This window comes from Danio rerio, chromosome 24, assembly GCF_049306965.1.
Source record: "Danio rerio strain Tuebingen ecotype United States chromosome 24, GRCz12tu, whole genome shotgun sequence".
NCBI lineage: Eukaryota > Metazoa > Chordata > Actinopteri > Cypriniformes > Danionidae > Danio > Danio rerio.
The window spans coordinates 23,306,823-23,333,932 of NC_133199.1; the positions used below are offsets into that span (position 1 = coordinate 23,306,823).

At 34.3% G+C, this 27,110-nt stretch overlaps 1 protein-coding gene across 9 annotated transcripts in view; it reads left to right on the top strand.

The window, feature by feature from the left end:
- Positions 1 to 27,110, top strand: part of sulf1 (sulfatase 1) — a 172,381-nt gene that overhangs the window by 20,402 nt on the left and 124,869 nt on the right. The window lies entirely within an intron of this gene.

Here is a 27,110-nt window from a genome sequence, read left to right on the forward strand (position 1 = left end):
CATAAATTATTTAATAATACTTTAAAATAACTAGAAAACAAAAAGAAAATAAATGAATGAATAACTAGAAAACATTGCTTTATATTTACTAACACAGTATTTTTTACATGACATTTTATAATGAACTTTACAACTCATTTATAACAGAATGTTACACTGGTTTTTTACCTTGATTTGCTCGCTGATGTCTTCTTCATAGTCCTCCTATCCATGACAGTGGAGTGACAGTATTTTTGGAGTGACAGTATTTGCATTTAAAAAACTCTGATTAATTTACAACATTTCATTTGAGTTTGCTTTTTAGAAGCTCAGCAATAAAACAAATAAACAAAGGTTACATCAAATTAGAAACATCGATTTCTGTTAAAGGTATTCTCTCCAACTCTCTCCCTCATTCTCACTCTCTACTCAGATGGGATGGTGGGCCAAATCAAAGGTTACAATGGACCAACTCTAGCCCGCGGGCCTCACTTTGGGCATCTCTGGTCTAGACGGTCTCAGCGATTAGAAATAATTGTATAACTACAGTTGAAGTCAGAATTATTAACCCCCTGAATTATTAGCCCCCCAATTTCTGTTTAACTGAGAGAAGTTTTTTTTTTTTTTTTCTACACATTTCTAAACATAATAGTTGTAATAACTCATTTCTAATAACTGGTACATTTTATTTTTGCCATGATGACAGTTCATAATATTTTACTAGATATTTTTCAAGACGCTTCTATACAGCTTAAAGTGACATTTAAAGGCTTAACTAGGTTAATGAGGTTAACTAGGCAGGTTAGGGTAATTAGGCAAGTTATTGTAAAATAAGGGTTTGTTTTGTAGACCATCAAAAATATATATAGCTAATAATTTTAACCTTAAAATGTTTTAAAATAATTAAATACTGCTTTTATTTTAGCAGAAATAAAAACAAAAAGACTTTCTCCAGAAGAAAAATATTATCAGACATGCAGTGAAAATGTCTTGCTCTGTTAAATATCATTTGGCAAATATTTAAAAAGAAGACGAAAAAAATTATAATAAATAAAAAAAAAATCTGTATTTGCAATGTGACTTTTTTTCCTTTGTACAAAAATGCTCTGTGATCTAAGAAACTTTTATAATAAACTTTTATGATCATATTTTTTAATGTAAAACTGATTATATGATATTTATGTTTTAGAGTTATGCTATTTTCAGGGCTTGACATAAACTTTTTTCATCACTAGCCACTGTGGCTAGTAGTTTCCCAGCCTTACTAGCCACTCACCATTTTCACTAGCCACAACTTTTCTGTTGGGAAAATATGTTTGCATAAATTAATCATTGGCATGATAATATTACTTGATTTAAATTATGTGCTATGTGCCTCTTTAACTTTTTATTTGTTATTACTTTTTATGGCTCAATACTAAGGATTTATCTTTTTTTTTTTTTTTTCTCTGGCCACAACAAATAATTTTTTCCTTGCCACAAATTATTTAAAAAAAAAAGTGTCAAAACAAGCTAACTATTGCTGTGAACATACATTTTATTTATTCAACAAAAATGTTCTTAAAAAACAACTGACATTTAAAAAAAAAAAAAATCATTCTCATTAATCTAAAACTATACACAGTAGTTTGTCTAGACTAAAGGTCCCAGACCATCGGGTAACTATGGATAAGAGTTAATATTCTATTAAATCAATGTTATTGTAAAGGATGATAATTAAACCATATTAACAAAGAAATTGCTGTAAGCAAAGGAAAGCAGATGAAAACCATTCTGTGTGCGATAGTGAAAGCTTGATCACGTGTACACGTTTGAGAAGTGTGAGTGCGCTGAATCGGGCTCAAGCACGGTTCACTTGGCCAGCCCTGGCCCATTTGGAAGAGGTGTGCCTGAGCGCGGTTCACTTGGGCTTTGGCACGGTACACTTGTGTGTGAGTGCAAAACGCGCCAAAGCCCGAAACTGAAAGCGAGACGTGACTTTTAAGGGGCTGTTTCATATTGATTTATTAATCATTCTTACTGTTCAAAGAACGCAAACTGCCGTAGTTTATTAAAGACGCAAACCCCTCACTACACAACAGCTGCGCACCTTCAGCAGACCTCCTCATTCTTGCAGCACGAGGGCTTTATGATTGTTTATGAGCGCCAAAAGGGGCGGATCTGTTCGGCGAAATATCTGACTGCGTGTCATCGCATCCCTTAGGACTGTTTGGCGAAACATTTGACTGCATGTCACTGCATATCAAACGACTGAAACGATATAACTAAAGAAATCTCCACTGTGCTGCTGAGTGAGAGAGCGCAGCGCAGCAGCGATTACGTAAGCGTACCGAGGCCCGTTTGTGGTGTGAGCGCGGGCCGTCGGGGGAGACGGGAGGGGAGGGTTCGAGGCAACTGTACCTAGTGTGCGGAAATCTACCTGCATTTGGTGGGCTGGTGGGTGTTAATGTCAAGCTCTGGTTATTTCATTTATATTTACAAAATACTTTGTATGCAGTTGTTGTGAAAATATATTTGATGGCCACCTTTGAACATTTTATTACAGCTTTTAATTGAAATAATTGGATAAGTGTTGTGTTTTTGAAACAAAACAGAATAAAAATAGGATTAATAAAACAATAGTCTTTTAATGTAATTTAATTTCAGATCCTGGTTCATGGTGATAAAAAGCATACCATTCAGAACACCTTGATCTCCTCATATGACTCATATAATATCAGATAATTTCACTGCTTACATGTACTTTGTTCATGTTTACTGTAGTCATATGGAAAACTAAAGGAGTGATGGATTTTGGGTGGATAGGCATTTCAAACCCATAAGTCTCTTGTCTGTTTCTTTTTTTTTAGTGTAAATGAGGCAGATGATGAAACAGGATGGACACCTCCGCAAAGAAACCATGAGCTCATCTGTGGGCGAGTTCTATGGCAGTCTATTAGCGTTTTAATCAAATATTTAGGAATATTAACCAAATATTGAGGACTTTTATTTATTTACGATGTTATTAAAGAGGATCTTGCACGTTATTTTTACCGTGGAGTTAAATACCACCGATTTAATGATTGATTAAATGATTCCTTTTGGCAGAACTTTGTTATTTTATGTCTTATTTTAGTTTTTTAAAGGGTCTTAGAGACTATGTTTACATGGACATGAGTTATTGAATTATTTGCTTTAATCTGAATAAAGCAATAATATGATTAAAGGGCCATGAAACCCCCTCGTTTCAGCAGGGTGTTTTCACACCTCTTCTTTGGAAAAAGTCAGAAAAGTGGGCGTGTCCAGCTCTGTTTAGGGGGGAGTGTCGGAGGAACTAAAGTGGGAGGGTGTGGGAGTGTCGATTTGGGCACGCGCGAGTTTCAGAGTCAAAATACACACACACACACACACATACATACAGGAGAATGTGATGGTGTTTAACCTACATGGACATCTGTAGTCGAATTATTAGCCAAATTATTAAATGGTGGACTTTAACTGCAGTTTGGCTCTTTCATTCAGGGAATTCATTCATGCCCCTCGCGACACACGAGATATTTGATTCGAGGAGCTGCTCTAAGCGTGTATTTTTCATGCAATGTTTGATACCGCACGGCGAATGAGAGAAAAAAAACCTCTGCATTTCCCGGAAACTTAGATGCACACGACAGGTAGTGTCAGAAAGCCGCGCGTGTTATTCCGGTCACTAAATGCGGTAAAAACCCTACACGAGGTTAAAGTTTGGTTGTGGTGCTAACGTGTTTACACTCTGTGCAATAGTTTGTTAGATACGAACAAACTGAATAAACAAAGAGCACTGGTCGCTCACTTACCAAATCTGTAGAGACAGGACAATCACCAGCAACTAGAGCCGCGTCTTTATGAAGAGAAGACTACAAACGATTCCAGATTTCAGCGTTTGCAGATGAGAACAGCTCTCAGGTAAACAATAATCCTCCTTAGACACGTAAGTTATTGTTGTCGCGCGTCGCGTACACTGTAATCCACACGTGAGTCTGAGCTCTCACAGAGAGAAAATGAAATCGAAACTTAACTGCAGCAAACTATAAAAGCAACACTTCACGCTTGTTTTGCCAACACAACGTGGCGTCTCTGTCCTGAAAACACGGTGATAGTAATGAATATTAATGAAGTTGCACAATAGAGTGCGCTGATTGGTTTGACCCAAGCCTTACTCATGCATTAATGCAACAAACTGTAATACGTAATAAGACTCACTCTGGCACAGACGCCCAGTCTGCACGCTGGAATACACGCTATTATGTCATGACCGTGACGCAGCTTCAAAAATTCGTTTCAAACAGGAAGTACGAATTTGCTTAAAATAACGCAAAAACAACCAATTTACACTTTTTAGTGAAATATAGGTGTCCTAATAGTGTTTTTAGCAGTGTGGGACACATATACGACTGTCAACAGCTCAAAAAATGTGTTTTGGTGTTTCGTGACCCTTTAAGGTATTTTCATGAATTGGTTTTTGAATGTTGTTTTCATGATCCAGTTTTTCATGTTACAGCACATAATTCAATTAATGTCATCTTGTCATCGCGCTATCCACATTTCCTCTAAAGTTTCATATCATTTCAGATGTTTAATTTTTAAATTTGTCGACTTTAACTGCAGTTTGGCACTTTCCTTTCCATTCAGGAACATCTCATGCAAGTCGACCAAGACAAACAAGATATTGGATGCAAGTATGAACTGCTTGAAGAGTGTTGTTTTAATGGAATTTGATACCTCATTTCGTATAGGGGAAAAACCTCCACATTTCGCAGTGTCTGTCTGTGGTCCTTTACTGACTCTGTAGATGCAGAGAATAGTGTCAAACTGCCATGTGTATCGAATATCTTGTCACGGCAGTAATAGGTTGATTATGATGTTTATATATCTGTATTGCACCAATAATGTGACTAAAATCGGCATTCTCTACATGTCTTAATCTGATTTCTCTTTAGTTCAATTATACAATTAATCAAAATAAATTTATCAAAAATCTCTGTTTACATGATATACTCTTAATCATATTAAAATTATTTTATTATTGAAGTCCATGTAAACATACTCACGGTTAGTCTTTTTCTAAATCTTAATTTATCTCAGTCTTAGATGAACCTTCTGATGAATTTTTCGAAAACGCAGTCTTTAATGACAAATGAGATATTGGGTGAAAGTAGGAACTGCTGGAAGAGTGTTGTTTTAATGGAATTTGATACCTCATGCCGTATGGGGAAAAAAAAATTCAACATTTCATGGTGTCTGTCTGTGGTCCTTCACTGACTCTACAGATGCAAATAATAGTGTCAAACTGTCATGTGTGTATTGAATATCTTGTCACGGCGGTAATAGTTTGATTATGGTGTTTACCTTAACCTTCTGATGAATTTTCGAAAACACAAACTTTAAATGTTTTTGAATAATAAATTAAATCAAGTTGTCTCTAAAAGTTAATGCTTGTATGTATATTTAGTCCTAAAAAAAAAGCAACTTCAAAATTTCCACTTTACACATTTTTGACTATCTCCTAAATCACACATTTTCGATTATCATTGAATAGTTAAATGTAATTTTTGTATTTTTATATGTTTACTTTACTAAGATAAATAAAATTGTTTCATTAAAAACCGGGGAAACAGACACAATGTTTTTCTTTTGTAATTATAAATACAAAAGAAAAACATTGTGTCTGTTTCCACGGTTTTGTCAACTCTCTTACTTTAGTTATAAAAAGCCAAAACATTCATTAAAGCACTGATGGATAAAGCATGTGATATGCATAATACTCACTTATTCTTCTTTATTGCTTTGTGCAAAATGTTTAAGATACACCAATAGTAGATTCATATGCCAACTCTGTATTTGTGAATGAATTTCTCATTCACTGTTTGAAAAAGATGTGATGAAAATGCATAAAAGAGTGCATTAGACATGTCGTGTTGCCTGGTTTGAGGTTCGCATCTTGAGCCGAAGCACAACTGTGAAAAATGTAAACTCTTTTAATATCACCTCTGCAATGGTTTTAACAATAAGTTAGTCATTGTTAACTAAATAATAATAATAATGAAAATAAAATAAATCCCTATCATGTTTGGAAAGCATTTTGCATTGTTTTACATAATGCAGCAATAAAATAAATTGATAATAATTAATAATATTTTATTAATTGATTCAGTTCACCAATGATTGTATATACTCACCGGCCGCTTTATTAGGTACACTTTACCGGGTTGGACGCCTTTTTGCCATCAGAACTGCTTTAATCCTTTGTGACATAGAGGTAAGGTACTGGAAATATTCCTCTGAGATTTTGTTCCATGTTAAGCTTTGCACCCACAGAACTGCCACTCACTGGATTTGTTCTCTTTTTCGGACCATTCTCTGTAAACTCTAGTGATTGTTTTGCATGATAATCCCGGTAGATGAGCAGTTTCTGAAATACTCAGACCAGCCTGTCTGGCATCAACAACCATGCCATGTTCAAAGTCACTTAAATCACCTTTCTCCCTCATTTTGATGCTCGGTTTGAACTGCAGCAGACTGTCTTGACCATGTCTACATGCCTAAATGCATTTAGTTGCTGCCATGTGATTGGCTAATTAGAAATTTGCGTTAACGAGCAGTCAAACAAGTGTACCTCAAGTGGGCGGTGAGTGTATTTGTTGTATATTTACATTTAGTCATTTAGCAGACGCTTTTATCCAAAGCGATTTACAAATGAGGACAAGGAAGCAATTTACACAACTTTAAGAGCAACAATGAATAAGTGCTGTAGGCAAGTTTCAGGTGTGTAAAGTCTAAAAAAGAAAGCATTAGTAATGCAAGTTTTTTTTTTTCTTTTTCTTTTTTTGAGTACAGTTATTGGTATCGCCAGAGAGGCAATTGCAGATTAGGAAGGAAAGTGGAGACTAAATAGTTTTTTGTCGTTTCTTGAAGACCGTAAGTGACTCTGCCGTTCTGATGCAGTTATCGAGTTCATTCCACCAACTGGGCAGATTGAATGCGAGAGTTCGGGAAAGTGATTTCTTCCCTCTTTGGGATGGAACCACGAGGTGACGTTTATTCACTGAACGCAAGTTTCTGGAGGGCACATAAATCTGCAGAAGTGAGAGCAGATAAGAAGGAGCAAAGCCAGAGGTTGCTTTGTAGGCAAACATCAGAGCTTTGAAATTGATGTGAGTAGCAACTGGCAGCCAGTGCAAACGGCTGAGTAGCGGAGTGACCTGTGCTCTTTTAGGTTTATTAAAGACCACTCGTGCTGCTGCGTTCTGGATAGAGTTAGCTGAAAGCCCCGCTAGTAGAGAGTTGCAGTAATCCAATCTGGAGAGAACAAGAGCTTGAACAAGGAGTTGAGCTGCATGTTCATATAGGAAGGGTCGGACCTTTCTGATGTTATAGAGTGCAAATCTGCAAGATCGACCAGTTCTAGAAATGTGGTCAGAGAAGTTTAGTTGGTCATCAATCGTTACCCCAAGGCTTTTCACCATTTTGGATATATCATTCCAGTTTAAGGAAAATGCTTTTATTGTATCCTCAATTCTGAAATAAGTCTCTTGTTGCTGAAGCTTGCAATATAATTACAAACAAATTGGGATTTCCTTAAAGAACCATCAAGTAAGTTTTGTTTTTTAGCTCATGTCAAATTTGGACTTGATCTGAATCTTGATGTTCTCATTATGCATATCTAAACTGGGGATTATTTGTTTATTTACCTAAATAAAGTGATCCTAAAGTGGCCAGCAATAAATGATTCCCTTTGAATCCTGGCTCAAGTCTGCTCTTTTATTTCTAACAATAGCTATAGCTTCCCATCATGAACAATAAGGAGCAGCATTAAGTATTCCTCCATTCACTCACTTCCTCTCCTCCTCCTGTACCTGTGTGTTCTCTATTAGCTGCTGTATTACCTGACCCTCCTCCTGCAGCCGCTGCCAGTCAAATGCTAATGCAGTTGGGAAAACACCATTGTTAAAAAGTGGATAAAAGAGAAAAACAGACCAGTTCAGATGCACATGAGCCACTGCTGCTTTTAACCCACCCCCCATATGAAAATACTGTGAATTTTAGAAAACAAAACTTTCTTACAGGAAGCCAAGTTTAATGGAATGCTGTTTCAGTGTTGCTTTTATTGTATTCAATAACATTTACTTAAAAATGTTAAGCTTTACTAGTATATCTTTAGAGTTTTAATAGTTTTGATTAGTGTTTGTATGTTGTCCTTAAGTCTGTGTCTGTACTAGTACCCAAGAGGGCTTGTAAATTTGTCTTTAACTATATGAGCCACAGAATCTCTGGTGAATCAACTGTGATATTTTCATTTATTGTAGATGGAAGTTCTTATCCCTTTAATTTCAATTTATTATTATTATATATATTTTTTTTATCAGGAATATCCTACAAGTACAACTGTTCATTGAACTGGCCTGGAATTTCCTTCTGAATGCAGTTACAGTATCTACAAGCTTAACAGCAGTCATTAATAAAACTTTTCTTGCTCACTCAACAGCTCCACCGCAGACAACAATGCTCTGTTTGACGTCTACAGGGTTAATTTGCAGTGTTTCAGAAGTGGCATAAACAAATGAAGCCTTATAACTCTCTGTGAAGGTGATTTACCTGTCTGCATACCCTGTGCACACACCCAATTTTAAAACGCCTGCCGCACCATTTAAGTGGCCATAAAGTTGTGTTGCTGCAAGCAGTTGGTCAGAGTTTATCCCTCGAGGAATCTCCAAAAATAAACTGCTTTATGTGGATTATCAAGGGAGGACGTGTGTAATTTCCATTGTGTACCCTGCCACCGTTTCCCCTGCTTTTAAACTGGATACGAGTTGGCATTTTAAAAGGGAAACTGACCAACATTTGTTTAAGTATCGTCTGAGTTTATTTAACTGCAGCGTGATTTAATGGTGTTCTAGCGTTTGGTCATATTTCCAACGTAGTCCGAATTTATCCAAACATTTAGACGTCTGTCGGCTAATTCTTAATGGCCGTTCGAAAGCTTCGCTCGAATTGCTGCCATGGGATATATTAGCAGTGGCATAAATTTGAAAGTGTGATTTTTAAAGTCGACAGGATGTCACAACTAAATTGTTCTTTTAATTTAATGTTCTTGTTCCTGTTGTGAGCAATTCATTAGTGTGAGTTATTCTGAAGAGACACTTCATCATCTGCAATCAAATTGTTTTAACTCTGTGTCACATGAGCTCCACAGACTTTGGGATAATGTTAACCGATGGCCAAATAGCTATTTTGGCTTCGTTTCATTGTGGTGTGTGACTCACTTTTCACTATTTGAATTTATTCTTGATGGATTTTAAATCCATTCACTATTTTTTTTTCTATATCTGGTTTCAATCTGAAAAAGCTGCATTATGAATGTTAAATGAACTATACACATTATTTCACTTTTTTAAAAGCATTAAAAGGTCAAAGCTGTCTATTTAAGTAAGTGTTTCAGTATGAGAAGCTGATTTCTAGATCATCTACAGTACTAGATACATTTGAAAGCCATTTTAACTAGTTTAATTGTAGCTTTTTATCCATATTGAGGTGGTTTATTATATTGCTTACACTTTATAATAACTACACACTATGTATCATTTATGAAGCATTAGCATATAGTGAATTCATTATTTGTTAAGCATTAACTCTACATAATAGAAGTTAGTAAGCAGTTTATAATTGCAGCTACCAATGATGTATTGACTTGGAAGCACATTTATTGTGCCTAATTGTACTTTCATAATTTGTGACTGATTTATTTTTATTACTAAATTAAGCATCGCATTTTTATTAAAATCATTTGTATAAAGGAGTAGTTGGTGTTTTTTAAGATCATTCAGAATGAGTAAATGATTAATAAACTATTGAAAACAACATTTATATATTTTATTATTCAGGCATATAGTAATGGTTACTATGTATGTTCATAAACGCGTTATTAATACAACCTCTTGCAGTTTTGTGACCCATTCTAAAGTAAGGACTAATTATGCTGTGTAAATCCCTTATAAATGATTCTGAGGAAGTGCTATTTGTTATTGCTTAATATATGGTTCATAGTGTGTAGTTACAAGTGTTAACAATATATTTGTATAATATATGTGGTTTGGCCATTCAATTTCAGGACCATTTAAAATATGTGAAAGGGCTTTAAAAAAACTTGAGTGTGAGCAGCTGGTGTTACAACAGTGTATTAGTCAGGTTATGTATACAGGTTATTCTACCAGAATCACATTTTCACTTATAAAAACATGACAGGGCCTGACCTTTAGGCTTGTCCTGTATAACAAAAGAAAAACAAGCATAAAATCATACAATGCGATGGTAGATTGCATCCTTGATCTTTTTTTTTTTTATTATTTTTTTTACTCCCAGCGAGTTCTGCAAGTTGCATTTCCTCATTTTCATTGCCAATTTTTTTTGTACAGTTGCCAATCGTAATGGTTTGGTTTGGTTCAATTTGGAATTTCTCCAACCAACACAGAGCCCAAGGGATCAGTGTGAGTGCTCCGACTTGGCCTCACCCTGATCTCTGTCAGCTTTTCCTCTATCAAATAATGTCACTTCCTCATAGCATAGTTATAGCCTTAAAGGTGTATTGCATGACTTTTATGTTCAATTTTAATGCGAATGTTACTGACTGACCGAATCATGGGGATAATTGTAAAATAATTTTTATGCATGGGATTTATTTATAATTTATAATGTTTATAATCAATTGATTAATTGATTGTTTGTAAATTCGTGTTTTTAATAAATACTAAGAACCAAATGAATGACATATGGGGGCGAAGCAGTGCCGCAGTAGGTAGTGCTGTTTCCTCACAACAAGAAGGTCGCTGGGTCGCTGGTTCAAGCCTAAGCTCAGTTGGCATTTCTGTGTAGAGTTTGCATGTTCTCCCTGCATTTGCGTGGGTTTCCTCTTAGTGCTCCGGTTTCCCCCACAGTCCAAAGACATGCAGTACAGGTGAATTGGGTAAGCTAAATTGTCTGTAGTGTATGAGTGTGTGTGTGTGTGTGTGTGTGCGTGTATGTGTGTGTGTATGTGTGTGTCGAAGTTTCCCAGAGATGGGTTGCGGCTGGAAGGGCACCCGCTGCGTAAAAACGTGCTGGATAAGTTGGCGGTTCATTCCACTGTGGCGACCCCTGATTATTAAAGGGACTAAGCCAACAAGAAAATTAACTGAATGAATGAATGAATGAATGAATGAATGAATGAATGAATGAATGACATATTGCTTAACAGAACAGCTCACAGAAATCGACCATCAGTCCATTTTAGAATTTTTGTTTTGGGATTAAATACTTTTTATTCACTGTACTTTTTATTTTTATATTTCATTTTTTATTTCAGGGACAGATAATGTACGTTCCTTGTATAGAATGCCCTATACACTAACAGATGCCATATATGCTTGAAAACCCATCTTTTAACTACATTTTAGCCTTACATTGACACTGAAATGCTGTTTACACATAAGCTGAAAACACATACTTTTGTATGTGTGTTTTGCATTCAGTTGCACAAAGGCAAATTATGAATGTGGATCATTTTTAGAAGTGTTGTTGTATGGTAAAACCTTCCATAAATGTTAAAGGAAAAACATGTATTGTTATTAGATACATTTTCATAATCCTGTTTTAAAAAATGATGACCATTTTTTTAATCCTGACCAATCTTGTGTGGGAAGCTTTTTTAGCATTTTAATCTAAAAAACCTATTAATATCTACTTTTATGTATTGCTTTTAGTTCATTCTGTAGGAGGATTTTTTCATGTTTCTGCATGAATAAGAATCTTTCATTAAAAAGAAAAACAAAAATAATTAAACTTTTTGAATGTTTAGACTATTATAAACATTGCCTGAGCCAGCTAACAGATCCAAACCTTCAAAAACTTTCACCTTGGTGCCAACAGCTCTGGATTACCTCATTACCCATGATTGCGACCCACTGATAAGACCATTAGATGTCTGAAGTCATCAGAGGCTCTACTCACAGACTGTCATTTCCTCCCTTTTAAACATACACGCTAACGTAGGGTTTACTAGCCTGTTAGCACTCCCTGCCCCAATTACTCGTGCCCTAATGGAGCTTCACTGACAGGTGCGTTGAATAGTTTTACAGTCGGAAAAATCTCTTTAAAACCTGTTTTAAGAGTGGCTAATAAATAAAAGCTTCTCAATGGGAGGATTGCTGGGAAATGGCTGTTATGGTAAAGAGTTCAACAGCTCCAGTGTTGAAGTCATTGAGTGGATTACACACCACAAATCTTACTATCAACAGCCACTTCATGTTTATGTTTCACTCTTTCTGCCATGTTTGGAAGGCCTCTGGGCTCTTGTGTGAGTAGGCCTGTATCCAGCTGTGAGGACACCGCATCCTCCAGACTTCTGTACAATTTTTTTTTTTTATGTTCAAGAATAAAATTTGAGGTTATACGAATTAAAATAATTTTAATATGATTTTGCTGAATGAATTAATGATTCACAGCAGTGGTCGAGCTCATAAAAGGGCTTGGGTGTAGCCTCTGCTCCGGCATGTTGCTAGATCTACTGTAGTTTTTATAAGTGTTGCATCATTACTTTAAGAAAATACTTAATGTGGCTGCTTTAACAAAGTAATTGGGGTGTTAACACTGGAATTACCAGAATTGTATAACCGCTAGAATGACTATAGTGGTCATTCTGATATTTCTAATATAAGGCTCCTGTTGCCAAGTTATATTTACATTCAAAGTTTACTACAATAAAAGAAGTAAGCGTTGAATGTCTGTTGTCCTATTTTAAGATGTGCACCTGACTTTGTTGTTGGTAATTGTAGAAATACTCAGATCTTTTTTTGTGTTTTGTCATTTGAATAAAACAGTATTGGGTAGAACTAGACACATTTAGGAAAATATTTGGTATTATAATTATATGCATTATATTTTAAAGATGCTGTTAAATTACACTATTTAAAAATGGTTAAAATGACTGCCTCTGTAGTTCAAATGTAATAAATAAAGTGGAAAGATAAAGGTTAAAATTACAATTGTACATTTTATTTAAAAATACAAGTTTTGTGCACCTTTTTTTTCCCCATGATAATTGCTTTTGTTCAACCCAGACTCCTGGCACATCTTCTGTACGTTGCTCCAGTATGTTTTAGTGCACATTTCAGATAACAAATCCACTAGAGGGTGCTGTTTGCATTTTTTTGTGTGAATCTAAAATGCTTTACTTGTTTTTTTTTTTTTTTTTTTTTTTTAATATGTTTCATTTACACATCCTCCTCCTACACGTCCACAAGCCAGAGTGGCTTTGTTAGATCACCTAGTGAACCACTAAAGCCAACCACTCAGGCAAATGATTACTGATGTTTGTTCAAACTTCCTGTTTTAAATGAGCTGAAACAACTCATTTCTTTGATTTCTTTGAATAATTTATTTGTTTTATGTTCAGTCCACTAGAAAGTCACTAGTTCAATCCAATGTCAGTTGGCATTTCTGTGTAAAGTTTGCATATTCTCTCTGTGTTCGCATGGATTTTCTCTGGGTGCTCCAGTTTCCCGTAAAGTCTAAAGACATGCACCACAGAATGTAGTAAGCTTAATTGTCTGCAATGAGTGTGTATGGGTGTTTCCCAGTGTTGGGCTCCGCCTAGAAGGGCATCTGCTGCGTAAACATTTACTGGATAAGTTGGGGGTTCATTCCGCGGTGATGACCCCTGATTAATAAAGGGACTAAAGCGAAAAGAAAATAAATTAATGAATAAATATTCAGTTCACTTAAATTTGTAAACCATTAAGTTAACTTAAGCGTTTTGTGTTGGGACAACATGAAGGAATTGTGCTGGTCCAACTAGTTAGGAGATTTGTATTGAATTAAGAGAGGGAGATGTTGACAATAAAAGTGATCATGTGTGTTTAAAGTTAATAGAAAGACTTGTTAGAGTTTAATCCTCTGTTCAGTTTGAAGATTGAGAAGATTTTCATGTAATGCTTTGAGTTTTGAGATTACCACCTGGCTGTAGCCCCCATGCTTTGGGTGCTAGAAGCTTAATTAGCAAAAATTTAGTTTGTTGCTTTGCTCAGTGAGCAATAAATTAGTTCTGAGATCAGTATCAATCAACAGTATGTAACTCACGAAATACACATAAAAACATCTCTTATTTTTGTTAACTTCAAATAAAACTTTGAAATGTATGATACATAATAGTCATCATTTTATCAGACCTTTGAGTTTAAATTATATAAAAATACACATGTATTTAAACTTTTTATTTAATAAAATCATGTTGGACCAACTCAACTGCATTTAATTGTGTAAATAGTATTTTTAGTTGGTGCTAAAACCATTCATCAGATGAAAAAAAACCTGCTCTCATTTTAAATTGATTTCATTTAATGAGTGGTTGTTTTAGTGCAGCGGTGGCTATAAGAGTCAGGTCTTAGACAACAGATAGTTCTATGAAACATATTTTTTGTGTTCTCTAGAATCTCCATATTAAATCAGTAGACATGCAAAAGATTTCTCAGAAGATCTCAGCATATCACAGTAGTTGTCTTTACATTGGTTTCCAGTTTATTTAGAAATTATAATTGTAAAATAATAATAATAATAATTTATTTATATTAATCAGTAGCCAATAGTTATTTATACAAGACTAAAAAGAGGGGCCTGTGCCCCAGTAGAACTTTGTCTAGCAACACCCCTGGTTAAAATCTAGATAAAACTACGTGGTCAGTGCACTTTTCTCTTAAGTGTCTATGTAACTATCATTAGTGTGAAAAGAAACAAAACTTACTCGCTCACTAGCTTTCGAACTGTGTGTGAGGTGTGGCTAGAGTGAATAAATTTGGGTGTGCTTGGGTAGGAGTCGACCAGCACGTGTGTTAAATAATACACTCCAAACAAACATAGGGTTGCTAACGCTGTGTGCTAGCCAGGGTGGAGAACTGCTGGGAGCCATCAAACGTCTGGCTTTCTTGGAAAGACCTGAAGTTAGTGGGCAGACTTTGCAGCCTGGAGACGATTCCTGGGGATTTGGTTTATTTCAAAACCCGTTTGAGCGTAGTGTCATGTACCCAAAAGAATGGGAAGAGACTACATTTGTATTTGCTTGGGTAAGCATTCACCATGCTATAGAACTGTTTTTATAATCCAGAACATCCATAATACCAAACCCAAAGTCGGTTACACGGAGTGTTGCCTTCCAGTTTCACAACACCACCTCCAGCTTTAGACCACTAGATATAACAGGCCTAGATAAAACAGGCCTCTGCAATCAGATCTCACAGACGTCACACAGAGGATGCTTTTGAGCATGCACACATGCACCTTCGCAAAATAAACCCGCATGTTTATAGACTGAAGGGACTGAGGAATGTAGGAAATGTATCCAATCTCTATATTCACCCATCCTTTTACTGTTTTGTTTATAAACCTCCCTCAGGGGCCATTTACTGGAAGGATAAATTCTAAGATAAAGGAAATGGCTCCCTTTCTTTTTTTTCATTTTCTTTCTTTTTTTTGTGGACATTTTAAGCAGGCCTTACCAAATTCAGTTTTATATAACGTTTGTCTGTCGAAGCACTAGAGTTCAGGAACGATTAATGATTCACTTGATTTGAATTTGATTAATTGATTCATTGGTCTCTTCACACATCAGTATTACAGTTTGTTTGAAATCGCATACCTTTGCTTAATTTTGTTGGAACACTTTTGTCATTTTTGTCATTACATCATTCTTTTTTCAAATTATGAGGCTACAGGTTTGGCACAGCAATTTTTGGTCAATTGTTGCTTCTTTGCAGTACCTGAAGCTCCATCAGTTAAGATAGGGAGCATTAATTTACAGTTATTTTTAGATCTCCTCAGAGATGTTCAAGTCTGGGCTCTGGCTGGGCCACTGAAGGAAATCTCAAAGGGTTTTCCTGTAGCCACCTCTTTATTTTCTTGTCAGTGTGCTTAACGTCGTTGTCCTGTTGAAATATGAACCACAATCTGAGTTCCAGAGTGCTCTATGGCAGGTATTCATAAAGGTTCTCTGTGCATTTCTACTTTCCCCTTAATCCTGATTAATCTTCTGGATCTTACCACTGATTAACATGTCCACAGCATGTTGCTGCCACCACCATGCTTCACTGGCCAGATGATGAGCGATTCCTGGTTTTCTCCAGCTTGTTTTAAACTCTAGGGATCTAACAGTCCTTCAGATGTCTTTTGACAAACTTCAGATGAGCTGTGATGTTCCTTTTACTGTGGAGTGGCTTCCATCTGGCCACTCTAACATACAGGCCTTATTGGTATAGTGGTGTAGATATGGCTGTTTTTTTCTTTAGAAAGTTCACCTCTCTACATAGAGAAATGCTGGAGCTCTTTCTGAAAAACCGACTGGTTCCTGGTCACCTTTCTAATGTCTTTCCCACTAATCACTCAGTATGGCACCATTGTAGATGACCCAATCTAGAGCAAGTCCTGGTTCCAAACTTCTTGTATTATGAAGGCCAGTGTGCTCACTGGGACCTTCATTGTTTAAGAAAATGTTCAGTCCTATCCCCATATTTCTTTCTACAATATATCATGAGGTTTTCTGACAATAAATTCTTTTAACTGTAGGAATTTACATAGACAGAGGAGAACTTTCCAAATCTTTTGTGAAAAATATCATATAATTTTACATATAATAAATACACTTGAACGATTTCAAGGCTGTAACTTAACAAAATGTAAAAAAATGAAAGTGAATGTTTGTTTATTTACTTGTTTACTTGTTTGTTTGTTTGTTTATTTATTTATGTATTAACTTATTTGCTTATGTATTTACTTGTTCAATAATTTATTTATTTTTATGTATTGTCCTGCGTTTATTGTTTTGAATGTATTAAACACACACTCATCCATCTGTTCATTCGTCCATGATAGATACATATCTAATGTGTGTATTCAATATGTTATCTATGTATATATAGAAAGATGTATTACTCCATCCATCCATCCATCCATCCATCCATCCATCCATCCATCCATCCATCCATCCATCCATCCATCCATCCATCCATCCATCCATCTACAGTTGAAGTCAAAATTATTAGCCCCCCTTTGCTATATTTATTTATTTTTTAAATATTTCCCAAATGATAATTAACAAAACAAGGAAATTTTCAAAGTATGTTCGATAATATATATATATATATATATATATATATATATATATTCTTTTGGAGAAAGTCTTATTTGTTTTATTTTAGCTAGAATAAAAGCTGTTTCTAAAAAAAAATAAATAAAATAAAAATAAACATTTTAGGTCAAAATTATTAGCCCCTTTAGGCTATTTTTTTCGACAGTCCACAGAACAAACCATCGTTATAACTTGCCCCGTTACCCTAACCTGCCTAGTTAACCTAATTAAACTAGTTAAGCTTTTAATGTAACTTTAAACTGTATAAAAGTGTCTTGGAAGATATACAGTAAATTATTAATTACTGTCATTATGTCAAAGATAAAATAAATCAGTTATTAGAAATGTCTTATTAAAACTATTATGTTAAGAAATGTGTTGAAAAAAAAACTTCTTTCTGTCAAACAGAAATTTGGGAAAATAAACAGGGGGGCTAATAACTCAGGGGGGCTAATAATACTGACTTCAAGTGTGTGTGTGTGTGTGTGTGTGTGTGTGTGTGTATTATATATATATATATATATATATATATATATATATATATATATATATATATATATATATATACACACACACACACACACACACACACACTTGTATATATACTTATTGTTCTAAGTTTATTGTTTTGAATGTATTAAACACACACTCATCCATAATATATACATGTCTGAGTGTTTGTATTCAATATGTTATCTATATACATATGTTTTATTTTTTTTGTTATTTCTTTACTTTTTTTACTTATTGTTCTTAGTTTATTGTTTTGGATGTAATAAACACACACACTCATCCATCTGTCCATTCGTCTATAATATATACAAGTCTGAGTGTGTGTATGTAATCAATATGTTATCTATGAATATACGGAAAGATGTATTATTTATTTATTTATTTATTTGTTTGTTTGTTGGTTTATTCACTTATTTATTTACTTATTTATTTATTTATTTACTTATTGTTCTGTGTTTATTGTTTTGTACGTGCTAAACACACACACACACACACACACACACACACACACACACACACACACACACACACACACACACACACACACACTCATTTATCTGTCCACTCGTCCATAATACATACATGTCTAAGTGTGTATGTGTTTAATATGTTATCTATGTATATATATATATAAGGGAATATGTATTATTGCAAATATTTTTATTACTGTACTGAAAAGCCTATGCATGCGCATGCATGTATTGGTTAAATTCACTGTTAGAAAAAAAACGACTGTCCATTTAATTTAAGGCTGTTTTTATGGCTTAACTTTTTTTGTGTGGTTGTGGCATTTTTCCTATCAACTAGTTATTGGTCATAGGCTTTTCAGATAGCATGTATATGCAGTAATAACTATTGCATTTTATAATACATCTTTTCATAAATGTTAATTTCCACAATACCCTGAACTAGACTTCCAGATTCTGTCAATATGCTATGCAGTATCACATCCATTTATCTTGGCCAGCACAGCCTCCATTTTTGCGCCTGCACTACACACAACATAAAATGTAATTCATTTTGGCAGATGCACAATATGTCAGTATTTCCTCTGTCATGAAAATTCCTCAGAAGCATGGCAGCGCTTTCAGGCCTGTTTCGGTGGTCCGATTCCCTCAGGCACGGCCGGGATGTGTTTCCAGTCACAGACCCCTCTCTGTCCACTCTCCTCCACAGTCTTTGGCCGGGAGTTCCACTAATTTATGACTCATTTCCCAAACAAAATATAGTGTTTCAGGCGTAAGTGTTCATATCAGTAGACTTAGGGGAGCAGGAGGCTTTACAATGCTTTGGCTTGGAGCTGATGGAGGCAGGAACAGGGCTGACAGGCCCAGTGCAGATTAATGGAGCCCTTGTGACAGAAGCTCACATCTGGAGGGTGACGTCGAATGCAGACACCTGAGCCCCGCAGACGCAATATTGCTCAGCACGTACTTAAGAAGCAGTCGGTAAGGTCACAGAGGTGAGAAACAGGAACATTGCTTATTTTCACAGCCCTGAGAAAGACAGCAAGAAATGGGTGGAGGACAGACATGGGAAAAATAAAGAGAAATAGTGTGTTTGTCAGCAAAATCTCGATAAGAAAAGGTCTAAGGAAAAACTAATAAGGCTTCTTTCAGAGTGATGTTCAGAGTAAGGTTGTCTGAAAAGTCCTTGGTTAAAAGTTCTTCAAAGGTCCACCTTTTTATGGTGTGAAGATGTATTTGATTATAGATACAAATTAAAATGTTTTATGGTTGTTAAGTTTTTTATATGATTAATTATTTTTTTCTTTTGTTAAACAATGTTTTTTTTTATAAGAAAGTTATGTATAAAGTACCCAGCAAACAATTTAGTGTCTAGTTTGGTCTATTTTTAGATGTCTTACATTTTCTTTGACAGCCCAAATTTAACCTTGTTTTAACCAAGACACCTATGTTTATACGTCTATTAGACATCTATTTAACCTCTATTAAACAATTATAACTTGCTTAGGATAACTAGCGAGAGAGTTATGACACTTAGCAGAAGATATGGTGTAATCCAAAGCAAACCCAAACATCAGTCACAAATTTTCAGGTTTAAAAGTATATGGTTTAAAGAAACAGGATGAATAGTTTTGAAAAAAAAAAAAAAAATCATCTTGAGGTATTTTTTTCTCTAGTTCTGTTTATTTCAACTAGAGACTACATTTAAGATCTACATTTTTGTTAAAACAACCCGCTTCGGTAACACTTTATAATAATGGCACACTATGAATAATCTATTAAGTATTGTTAAATAGTTAATTCATTATCTGTTAAGCAGTAACTCTACATTAATAGACATTAGTAAGCAGTTTATAAATACAGTTATACATGTGTTTTTGACTTATAAGCCCATTTATAATAATAATAAAACAACAATATTGTATTATTTAAAAAAACATTTGTATTTAAGAGTAGTTTGTGGCTTTAAGAATCATTCAGAATGAGTTAGTAAATGATTACTAAACTATTCAAATCAACATTTATATATTATATTATCCAGTCATATATTAATGGTTGCCATGTATGTTAATAAATGCTTTTTTAAGTCAACTTTTTTGACCTAATTTAATGAGGACTATTTATGCTTTGTAAATCTTTTATAAATGACAATTCAAGGTTTAGTATCAAATGACCAATAAATCTTTGCAATCTATTCTAAAATCTAAAATTACTGTAAACATTGCCAAAATTCTAACATTGCCAAATAACAGGAGTGTTAAATACAAATAAAAGTAAATACAATTAAACACATTTGGATAAAGCAACAACAGTATATTAATTTAACAATATGTTATGATACAATATTTCAAAGTTATTTAGCTAAGTTTAAACTGCACAGTAATTTTATTTTAATTAAGATTGCAAAGTTGCAGTTTCATTTGTGTATCTTCAAATGAATAAAAATGAATGAAGTCATTAGTTTTCTTTTTTCTTGTTTAAAATATAAAAGAGCCTTTAACTATCATTTATAAGGGATTTGATTTATAAAGCATAAATAGTCCTTTAAATCAGGTTACTTTAAATCAGGTCACAAAATTGGATGAAGTTGAGTTAATAAAGCATTTACTAACATACAAATTAACTATCAATATATGCCTGAATAATAAGATGCATAAATGTTAATTTAAATTGTTTATTAATCATTTATGATTTCTGAATGATCCTAAAATAGCATCTATAACAACTATTCTTAAATAAGTAATTTGTAAGTAATGCAATACTTTAATAATGAAATCATAATCATTAACAAAGTATGAAAACACAATCATTAAGCACATTATAATGTCAAGAACACAGCATTCGTATCTGTATTTATAAACCGCTTGCTAACGTCTATACTGTAGAGTTAATGCTTAACAGATAATGAATTAACTATTTAATAATGCTTAATAAATCATTCATAGTGTGTAGTTATTATAAACTGTTATCCTAACATGTTCACAAGTTACTGTAAACATAGGCATTGGTTCTTGCCTTCTTTTTACTGCTTAGTCCTATCATAACTCCGCTGTCTTGTAAAGCTGCTTTTTGCAAAATTATATTTCATAAAAACATGTTCATCATTTTGAACTGTGGAAATGTTCAGAGAAGCAGTAATGTTCAATCATATTCAGTCAGTACACAATTTATACTAAACCATTCGTTCATGAAATTGAATTGGTTTGGATTGCATCTCTTCTTGAGTCAACTGCGCATTGGTTCTAAACTTCTAGATCTTCCATTAACTCTTGGATTCATGTGATTGGGTTAGAGCAAGTCTTCATCAACGATACACAGATTCAAATTATCCTCAGAGTGAGTTTTCGGTTAATGATTACTTTAGTGCATTAAATATGGATATATTGCGCACAGAATAATTCTTCAGGGTAATAACCATGTTTGCCATATTGAAGTATCATTCCAAAATGAAATGATCAAAAATGGCTACTTCAACTGGCCGTTCGGAATGGAAAATTTCAAATTGTACAACTGAGGGACACTTCAGGCTCTCTGGATCCTTTGCATAGAGACGTTATGACAATTGGAGGTTCAGAGTTAGATTTCACCCTTACATGTTTGTGTAACATTTGTTTATAGGCTACTACTGTAATATTCTATAAGCTATTAACAACAATACTAATACATTAAAATGATAGACAAATACACAAATAACTTAAAGAGAAAACAAACAAGCAAACTCATTCTGCTCAATGTACTCACTTAGTTTTTTTTTTTTTTTTGTGTGTGCGTTTTTTTTTTTTTTGATGTCCAAAAAACCACACTGCATTGATTGTTTTGTTAAGATGACTCAGAAGTGCATTCCAAAAATTAGCTTTTTTCCGTCTACACCCTTCATCCCTTGGAAGTTGTCACACCAAAGGGATTAGGTCATAGGGATGAGCCCTGTCAAGTGATCCTTTCAGAGTGAGTCTCCAATGAATGATTCACTGATTCAAGTGATCCCCTCCGAGTAAGTCTTCAATGAACGATTCACTCATTCAAGTGATCCTCTTCAAGTGAGTCTTCAATGAACGATTCACTGATTCAAGTGATCCTCTTCAAGTGAATCTTCAATGAACGATTCACCGATTCAAGTGATCCTCTCAGAGAGTGTCTTCAATTAACTATTCACTGATTCAAGTGATCCTCTCAGAGTTAGTCTCCAGTTAACGATTCACTGAATTTAAAATTGATTTAAACTGGGTCAAGTGCAGTAAATTCCCAGTTTCCATGGTTGATGGCATAATTTAGTTCAAAGTTCATGGATTTAAATTGAAGTCACTTTTTTTTGGTCATGGCTGCCAGTTATTTATGAATAAAACAGGCTGTAAAAGTTTGAGTCGTTTGTGCAGTTTACATGTCCATATTTGTGTATTGCTGTCCTAATTGGGAAGGTTTTACATATAAACCTAAACACCCTTCTGTGGAGCATACTAGATCTAAAATGACTATGTTCTGCAAAGCATTCTTAACATTACATCTGACATGTATTTATATTTGCCAGCTCACATTTTTGTAACCTCTTGTTTTTCCTCATTTTATGTGCGTTGCTACTTGTTTTACTTGAAATAAAATGTTTATAAAATGAAAGTCTTCTTGCAAAATGAATATTTATCTTTTACTGGAGTAATGTGGTGTTAGGCTATCTTTACTTTTAATTTAGCACTGTTGCTTCATCCCCAGTGGTTTATGAAAGCCAGAGATCAACGTGTAAAATACAAATGTTAACTAAAAACCTTCGCATCACCTCAAAAATAATCCATATAACTTTAGTGGTGTATTGAACATCTTCTAAGGATTTACTTTTTGTTGATTTCAAAGGCTTGAGCATTTTTCATTTCCTTTTCACGTTTCTCAAGTCTAGAAATAGCAGGATATTATATAAAATAGCCCTAATATGAAGTGCATTTTTATTTCTCAAAAATATTTTTTTTTCTTTGCCATTTTTTGACTTTTGCATTTATTTGTTTTTTTGCTTAATTCTTTATTTTTTGTTTGCAAAACTTTTATTTTGCAAGTATATATATTGCCTCCATATTTTAGGGCAAATCATGGCGCATAGTGAAACGCACAAAAATTTGAAGTGCAAAGTGAAAACAGCATCGCAAACTCTTGGTTGACTAAAAAGCAAATTAAAATGAGCATTGCAATTAACTGGACGAGTTTTGCAAAGGCAATGATATAAAAATGTTTTGCAATATATATAGTTTTTTTGTTGCAAATATTTTATGTATTTATTTATTTTTGTTGCTTGCTTGATTTTTTTTATTGTTTTTTCTTTTGCTGTTCTTTTTTTTTTTTTTTTTGCAAATTTCATTTTTATTTCTGAAAACTTAATTTTCCCTTTGCAGTTCTTTATTTGTTTAAGCATTTTTTTTTATTTCTCAAAAATAAATTTTTGCTTTGCGTTTTTTTTTTTTTTTTGATGATTTATCTATTACATTTTTGCTCTATTTTTTGTTTGCAAACCTTTCTTTTATTTTTATATATGGCCCTAGATTGACTCTATACCAGGGGTCACCAATCTCGGGCCTGGACGGCCGGTGTCCCTGCAGGGTTTAGCTCCAACTTGCCTCAACACACCTGCCTGGATGTTTCAAGTATACCTAGTAAGGCCTTGATTAGCGTGTTCCGGTGTGTTTGATTAGGGTTGGAGCTAAAATGTGCAGGACATCGGCCCTCCAGGAACAAGTTTGGTGACCACTGCTCTATACTAATAGTGTTCATCTGAGAGGCATAATACATAAACACCTTAAAAGGCTCAAGGGTGAGAGTGAATTATGAGGTATATTTTTATTTTTGGGTGAGCCATTCCTTTAAATTTCATCCGATGTGGTTCTCGGTAAAACAGCCTCAAGACATCAAAATGGCACACGTCTGGATGAATTTATAGTCTGTGGAAAATCTGCAGCTGCTCTCAAATTTTACGAGTTCTACCAAAGTCAAATGCTGTATACACAGGTGAAAATTTCTGTTGGCAGCTTTCTAAATCTTTTTTTATTTTTCTAGCCAATTTGACTGACTGCTCTGGTTTGTAAAAATGTGACTTATAAATGGGCATATTTTGTGCCTTTTGCAAGTGAAAATGTTTGACATGAGAGTACCGGCACTGACTAACACGCTTGTTGTGTTTATGAGATTCCAACAGTACTTCTGCTGTTTGGCCAATGCCTGTCGCTCACCTATTAGCTTGTGAAATCTTCTTGGGGTTAGTTTTAAAGTTATGAGCTATTACTTTAACACCTGGTGCCGAAATGTTAAACAAATAATCTATTGCTGTTCATATTGGTACCTTAAAAGATTCCATTTGGCTCATGTTTCTAACAAAATGTGTTTTGTGTCTTGAATTTGAGTGTTTGTTTGGATTTTTACTCCGTTTTCACACTCTATCATGTACTTTCTCCACTAGTAAGGCCTCCGGTTATTTTTTGGTCTGGTTAATTAGGGCAGCCAGTTTAAACAGTACTGTACTAACAGTAAGAGGTCATGTGTTTGAGGCAAGACGAGATACATTGATGTGGTGGTAAAAGTTGGACTGTCTTTCTCCCATCCACTCCTCTCTCCCCACAGAGCTGCTCGGATGTCTCTGTCCCAAGGCTATGAAAACAAACACTCCTGTGTGTCTAAACTGGTGTCTGTTACTGCTTACACACTACTCGTGCATGGGACATTTGGATCTTTAGGGTATTAGGTGAGACAAGCATATTAAATGGCTCGTATTTTTCACATGGTTAATACATGATACTTAGAGTCCATGGTAAATAAAGGATGTCTGCTAAATGTTTTTGATGGCTCACTTTTAAAGCTGTAAAAGGAATTGTGGAAGTCAGTTTAATTGAAGGGTTATTTAAAGGAAGTAAAACCTCATTATGCTGCTTTTTTCTTGTCTCATTTTGGCAGATGACTTGTGAAGAGTGATGTAGTAATGTTAGAATGGATTACCTGTATATTTTATCAGTTCGCTGCTTTAAGGTTGTCCAGGGACAGCAAAATAAAATAAAATAATAATTTACTCTCTCGCTCCTCCATGCAGTTAGGTCTTGTTTTGCAACACATTTATCTAAATATTTCTAAATCTAGATACATTTCCTAACAACATTAAAATGGAACACTCACCAGGCCACTTTATTAGGTACACCTGTCCAACTGCTCGTTAACGCAAATTTCTAATCAGCCAATCACATGGCAGCAACTCAATGCATTTAGGCATGTAGACATGGTCAAGGCAATCTGCTGCAGTTCAAACAGAACGTCAGAATGGTTGTTGATGCCAGATGGGCTGGTCTGAGTATTTCAGAAACTGCTGATCTACTGGGATTTTTATGCACAACCATCTCTAGGGTTGACAGAGAATGGTTCAAAAAAGAGAAAATATCCAGTGAGCGGCAGTTCCGTGGGTGCAAATGCCTTGTTGATGTAAGGTGTACCTATTAAAGTGGCCGATGAGTATATATGTTTGACAGTTAGGTATTATTATATTATATTATATTATATTATATTATATTATATTATATTATATTATATTATATTATATTATATTATATTATATTGAGTAAAACAAGTCTTGTTTTATGAAGAATTTAATAAAATTAGGAGACGTTTTAAAGAAGAATACAAACCTGCTAGCAGAAAAAGAAATGGATTTTGTTTCTCCTTTGTATCGTTTATTTTGCTTTCAATTAGAATTAAAGATAAATATTTAAATATTTTAAATAACCCTTTAATTTTTGGTTTACTCTAATGCCAATGTTGCTATTGTTCAACATTGTTAGATTTTATTTTCCATACAACCCAAACACTTAATGCAAAATATTCTTTTAAAACCAACTACTACAAATTTCTCCGTTTATACATACATAATAATCTTTGACATTTACACTAGAACAATCATATGATTACATACTATTAATTCAATTTAAAAGCAAAGAAAGTGAATATTTGAAATGGTGAGAAAAATTGAGAATTTGCTCTATTGGTCAAACCTCAGAAAATTGTGCATAAACATTAAAGAAAACTATTTAATGATTTATTTATTTATTTTACAAAACCCAATTTGTGCATTTATTATTTTCAAATGTGGACTCAAAATCATTATAAATATTTACTTACCAAGCATTCTTAAATCTTACGATGAATTTGTGTAGAGGGAGCGGAGAAACAGATCTTTCTAATTCATAAGAAAACCATTCCGACTGACTGAGTCATTCAAATCTCAAAAGAACAATTCATTCATGAATCAAACCCGAGCCTCAAATTATTTTTCATTATTGTTTTGTTACATATTGGATTTTTCTTGCACAAAGACCAAGACCTCATAAAGCCCTTAACATGGGTCATGATCATGAGTCAGAAAGACTTATGATGCGTTAAGTCTTATGATGCGTTTATGTGGAACATTTTTGCTAATCAAGAGCTTGAGACATCACTCATTACACTGAACGCAGATCAGATTCATAAACTAATCATTCAAACTGATTTATACGTTGAAAAGTTCTGACCCAAAATTTCCTCCATAATCAGATACCATGAATCTAAAAAATGTAAGGATTGTTTTATTATCATTTGTTAAATGTTGCATGTTTCTCACACAAAAGATATGACAAAGTACAGAAAACTTTTAATAAGACTCATGAGTCATAAAGACCACTTTTATGATACTTTACTGCATGATTTTTCTTTCTAAAGGCTCTTTCGCATGGGAAATGGCAATCATAAGTGAGTAGTTCTTTATTTTTTTATTGGGAAAGCATACTGAAAATGACAAACACTCACATGCACAAAATTTTTCTAAATATTAATGAATAAACCAACCTCTACCACTAAAAACCCAACCGTGACCCAATAACTCATACAATGTAAGAAATAATGAATCCCACTCCACTTAAGGTCATTAATGACAGATGACTGCTCTTAATAGTGACAATAAAAGCCTCCCTGGCCGTAAGCTTCAATGCATTTTCTTTTCCCCC